A 6,282-nucleotide genomic window follows, 5' to 3' on the forward strand; every position below is an offset into this window, starting at 1 on the left:
GACAGACAAATGGCAGATCCACGAAATAGCATCATGGCAATAATGTAATTGTTCCTGCGGTGGTCACAAAAATGTACATAGCAAGACAGCAGCAGGAAGACCCTGTCTTTGCCTAGAAACAAAATAGTCCGCCTGTTGTTGTTGTTTTATTGCAGGATTTTGAGTGGAAAAGTAGTCTCACTTGTCAATCAGCTAAGTTGCAGGGGCTAATAGATTCTGGTGTGCAGGGGGGTCAACACGGAATTTAATTTAGCATCTCACAATACGCCCACATGCCCAGAAAATGTGGACAGCTTGATGGGGTTCACTGAGCCAAAGAAGCAAGACCCAAACAGTGCATTAATGTATAGGGGAAGAATAGTTGCAATCAGCCCCTTGTGAATTGGACAGAGGGCCTGGAGATGAAGCAATTATCAGCCATCGGGGATTAATAGCAAAGTGTGAATACCAAGCTGTATATGTTAGGGGCAGAATATGTTGCCTATAGAAAACAACAAAGGACGTTTCTTACTATTAAGTGAGATTAAACGTAATGGCCTGATTTAATCACAAAGGCAGAATTAAATTCAGATGGCAATTTCAAAGTGGACACATGAACACAGGTCACCGCTTACATTTACATATAGCTGGCGTAGCTTGGCCCACCACACAATAGGATAAAGTTTCTTTGGCCACTTAAACAATTTTCTATTCTTCACTGTTTTTGTGAACACTCACTGTATTTCTTCCCCCTCTGCATTTAGTCAGTAAGAAGGAGCTCAGAGTTGTATTAATTCATGGATGCTAGAATTTTTGATTCTTTCAAATTATGAAAAAAAAAGGCGCAAAAGGTCATAAGAACAGAACAGTTATAATCCGATCGGTGTCAAAATAAGAAGGAGGAGGAGGAGAAGGAGGAGGAGGAAAAGGAGGAGAAGGAGAAGAAACAAAATAAAACAATCGCGGAGAGAATAATCCAGGGTCTTATTTTTTTGTATCTGCCATCACTGTAGAAACTTACCACTTGAGTCCGAACTTAGCTCATGTGAAAGGCAGCTTCCTCCCTACTCAGGTGTAGGTCTGTGTTACCATCGCAGAGTCCAAGCAAGTTATTTTTCAATATAAGCTAGTCCCTCCTTCCTTCTTTGTTATGGAAGGCTTGCTTGCTTTTTCACCCCCTGTCTTAAAGGAAGTTCTCATAAGAGGTTTGGGGGTTATAAACCTGTTGCAGGGTTTAGAGTCACTTTTCATCAGTGGATCCCTGGGGAATTTGAAGTACCCATGACTTGAGTGAAAAAATTGAGTATAGTATCCAAAAGACATGATTACCTCTCTTCACTGCCCAAGGATTGAGTACATCTAAAACTTTTGGGTTCATAAAAGTCCCTAGCAAATTTTATATATATTTTTATTATACTTATTATTATATGTAATTATATTTATTATATTATATATAATTGTATATATGTTTGTAAATTAATTACATATAAATTTTATGTGGAAAAATATTTCTGTATAATTTATAGTTAGATATATCATAATTATGTTGCAATATATGTTATATAATGTATATGTTGGATATTACATACTTTTATGTTATATAAATGATTAATGACCTTACCCCTTGAGCAAGCAAGTCTTCTTCAAAGAATTTACTCTAAATAGGCAAAGCATAAGGGCTTAATGATTTATGTATCAAGATAGTCATCACAAAGTTGTTTTAATATTAAAACCAAATAGGAATTGACCAAAATTGTCATCCCTATGGGATGAGTTTCACAAATTTTGCTATGAACTTACGATAAAATACTACACAGCCATTTTAATGATCTGAATCTGAAATAATCTGAAGTGATCTGAAATAAAAATCTGGAGCGTTAGTTGATTAGAGAGAGAGAGAGTCCGAGAAAGATGCCATAATATATTGCTGAGCAGTTTCTAGAATTCGCGTATAATATGAGCTTAAGTATATCTAATTGTGTGTGTGGAAGGAGAGTAATGCCTGGGGAAAATGTTAACTGTGTTTCTCTCTGGGTGGTGGGATTTGGGTTGAGTTTTACTTTTTTCCTTGGTACTTACTGATTTTTTTTTTTAACAATTAATAAGAATTACTTTTGCAATCGGAAAAAAAAAACCATTTTTGAAATAGAATTATGTTTGGGGAGGATTTGAACATTTCGGAAGTGATCTTAAGGGCAGAAGATGAAGTTTCCTGGGGCCAAAATGGAGCCAAGGCTCCCCCGGACCTGGCCCCCCTGCGCTGCTGAGCTGGGGCATCTGAACTTCTCCCAAGTCTGACTTCGGGTCCTGGAGACTTTGTCTCCCTTTCTTCGTTTCCCCCGCGGGGTAAGAGAGGCCGGTCCAAGTTGGAGTCGCCCTCCTGGACAATAGGTTGATCATCTGTGAATGTGCTGTAACCTGACCTCAACCCAACAAGACTTAGGACAAAGGCTGAGCAAGTGGCAGAATCAAGTCCCAGGTCTTTGGATAAAGCGGGGTGGAGCTGTGTGGGGCTCACTTTGGAGCAATCGGCAATCCCCCTAAATGAAGGCCCCGCAGTGGGACAGACAGACTGACGTGTCAAGAGCCTCGATAACTTGCTGGCCTCCTCGGTGAAAGAGGAAAACAGCCCCCAGCAGGAGGCTTGCACCATTTCACTCGGACCCTTCCAGCTGAACTCTTGGGTTCTAGTTCATGGCTGGGAAGGAGGAGGAAAATGTGCAAGATGGACATGCACAGGACACACTGCAGGTTTCCAATGGCTGTTTGCTATAGCAGCTGGGCGGATGTCTCTTATTTTACCAGAAGTGGAAGTCGACCCTCACCAGATGCCCCCCACAGGCTTCTCCGGGGTGCCTTTGGGCAAAGGTGCAATTCTGGCCACAGCACAATGGGATGGGGCTGATTGGGGGGCGAGTGAATGACAACAAAAGGTGTCACAAAGTTGCAGCCTACGCAACTGCAGGTCCTCCCCTGGGGACCTCCTCTGCCCATTCTCTAGCACAGAGCCCCAGGTTAAAGTTTGCCAAGAAGGGTGGCAAACCAAAACAAACTTGCTAGATTATTTAGAAGCAGAGTGAAGCAAACAGGACATGCTTTCCCTCCCCTTGATCGCCTGGGGTGGCGGCACCGCGAACCCCAAGTCCTTTCCCGGCCCTTTCTGAAGTCACCTGCAGGCAGAGGAGATATCCAGTCAGAAGCCCCCTCTCAAATAATCCAGCCTGGGTCTCCAGAAGAGTGGCGATTCTTCCATTTTCAAACAGAATAGGAGGAGAGGCCATTTCTAGGGTCGTTAGAATTCACGCAGAATATAGATGAGCATTTTTTAAAAACAATATTTAGTGTTTCTTTCTGATTATAACCTGATGGCGCAGGTTCATGTGCGGTGCAAACAAATACTGAAATAGAAAAAGAAAATGTGTAGCAGGTGCAATCCTACCTCCCAGAGACAACCACCCTTCACATTTAGAGGGTCCCCTTCCTGCTGCTTCTTCTGTGTATATATAATTAGAACATCTACTTTTATTTCTTACAAAGCTGGAATCATGTGGTCTATATTACTTCATGTCTTCTCTTTTTGTTTTCATGGTCTATCAGAGCAAGAGGAGATGCAATGCTCTGAAGAGTCCTGGGAATAGTAATGGTAGTGAGATAGTGGATAGTGCTGTAGTTTCTATTGCTTACAGTTTAGATGATGCCCAGGAGCTGAACGTATTTTTAATTCACTTTCCTAATGGGCTTGGAGATAAGGAGATATAGACAGCTAAGACTGTCTAAAGCGATGGGGTGACTTCTCAAGAGTCACACAGTCAAGTCATACCCCGGAGCAGAGCCAAGTCTCCACCACGCAGGTGGGGACCCGTCACCTCGGAAATAGAACTGTCGCCTGGCCACAGGCAGGAAATACTCACTGCTCTCCCACATGCACGCACACATGCACGAATGCATGCACGCACGCACACGCGCACCCACACTCATGCACACATACACGTGTGCATGCACGAGCACACATGCACACGCGCATGCACACACACACTCATGCACGCATACTAGAAAGCTGGGGTCGCCGTGGAGGATGGGAAGAAGGGCGCCTCTAGCTACAGGCTTCTCCCGAGAGCTGTTTGTCCCTGTTGGCTCATCAGTCCTGCCGGCTGACAGTTGTAATGCCCTCATCTGTGTCCTCCCACAGAAGGAGCAGGAGGACCAATTGCTCAGCACAAAGGCCTGAAGTGCTCGTGTGAAAGGTCACTAAGTACTGTCATCTGGGCCGGGGAGGGGGCCCAGAGACAGTGCCCACTGAGAACAACAGAACAGGAGCAGGATCTTAACCTCGGCCTGGGGAGGGGCAAAGAATCTCAAGTAGGAGCGGGAGGGCCAGGGGAGCCAAGATGCTCAGCCCTCAGTAACTCTGCTGGGAGGCCAACAGCTCTCCTCCTGTTCCCCAGGCCTGGCAGGTGGCAGGGTGGTCCGATAGGACCGAGGAAGCAGGAGGACAAGCCAGGAACCCTCCAGGCCCTGAGAGGAGGCCCCATCCGTGACCCTCCTCCTGGGGGGGGGAATAGACACCCCTGGGAAGTCAAGATGAACTGTGTGGAACCCCACAAAACATACTTTCACGAACCCTGAAACGTACTACACATACTATGTGGCATCAAATTAGATACCACTTAATGTCGTATTTGAGTGTATACATGCGGCAAAGATTGAAGAAGAAAACCAGGGGGTGGAAATGTAAAACCAAACAAGGAGAAAAGTGCTCTTCGCTTGCCCAATGGGCAGTGAGTCGGGGGCAAAGACTACTGGTGTTCCCTTTTCGTTAGGACACTCAAGTATAGCCCAAAGGACACCAGGGACCTGAGGGGACATTAACATGGTCCCTCTTGTGGGAGAATACTGGCTCTAAGGCAGAGCCCTGTCCTTGGGAGATGCCGAGCAATGTGCTTCCCTCTGTGTTGTGTTTTCTAAAAGGACATCCTCACTGAGGACATTTACATTTCCCCGGTTGCTGTGCTGAGCACCCAGAAGAATAAAGTAAGAATAATGTGGATGTCAGCTTTATTCTAAATGGACTAATAGCGTAAAGCTTATACTATGCTAGGTTATCTCTGATTGAGTCTATTCATCTCAAGGGGCCCTGGTCTGAAGACTTCCACTCAGGAAACTCTCTGTTCTGCCTGCATTTGAGCACTGAGTTCCTAAGTTTACTGACAATTTCAAAGAGAATAAGATTTGGGTGTTTTGTCAAGGTTTAGTACAAACACTAGGATCCCCCTTGGAATTTTTTTCAGAGTCAGTTTATCTCTGCAACCAGAGGTAGCCAAAAGGTAGGTAACCTCTCCAAGAGAAATAGTCTAGAACTCCATTAACCCCCGATGGTTATTCCGTCTTTTTAAAAAGGATGTAGTGTGGGGTAATAGGCGTGGGATTTTTGTTTTCAAATTTCATCTTCACCTCCATCTTCACTAGCTATGTGACCTTGGGCAAGTTACTGAACCTCTCTGAATTTTCATTTCCTCTTCTGTAGAATGGTAATAAGTAGACCTACATCACAGGTGTCTTGTGAGGATCAAGTGGCATCCCATACCCAAATTGTCATATTGTCAATAGTAAATAAATCTTAGTTTCCTTCTTAAATTTCTCTTTCAAGATAGTATATAAACTTTAATGATCATCCCTCTTGTAAACATTTTAAGTATGACATTGAAAAGATGCTAAGAAATGCCCATGATGAAAAGAGTCATTAAAACTATTATTTGTATGAAACTGTGTGGGTTCACAGCATGGCCCACAGAAATGCTGTAGCATGGCCCTTCTCTGAGATCCCACGGGTCTTCTATAACCCCTGCTGGCCCTATAGTTGAGTCAACAGAGGCACAAAGCAACATATAAAGGACTCGCCACCATGAACCACAAAACAACCACCGTGTACGCAGCAGGGCACTCCAGTGAGCCAGACTCATTTACCAGATCATCTGAACCACCAGCCCCTACATATAAACCAAGGTTGAACCAACAAAAGCGAAGTGAATGCAAGACTGAGCCCAAGCATTTTTTTTTTAAGTGACAGGGTGGCCCATCTTTATCATTTAACCAGCATTTATTGCAGTCCTACAATGGACCTAGAACCACAGCAACGTGAAGAAAAGCATGCTTCATGTCTCATGGGGCTTACATCTTAGCAGGGGAGACAGATATGGAGCAACTAGTTAAATAGTTCATTTTTACTTAATTTCTGTATGATAACTGTGAAAGGAAAGGTGCCAGGACAGCGAGCACAGAGGAAGATTTCACATGGTCTGGGAG

The sequence above is a fragment of the Leptonychotes weddellii genome, chromosome 1 (genome assembly GCF_054177405.1).
Source record: "Leptonychotes weddellii isolate Sample4059 chromosome 1, ASM5417740v2, whole genome shotgun sequence".
NCBI lineage: Eukaryota > Metazoa > Chordata > Mammalia > Carnivora > Phocidae > Leptonychotes > Leptonychotes weddellii.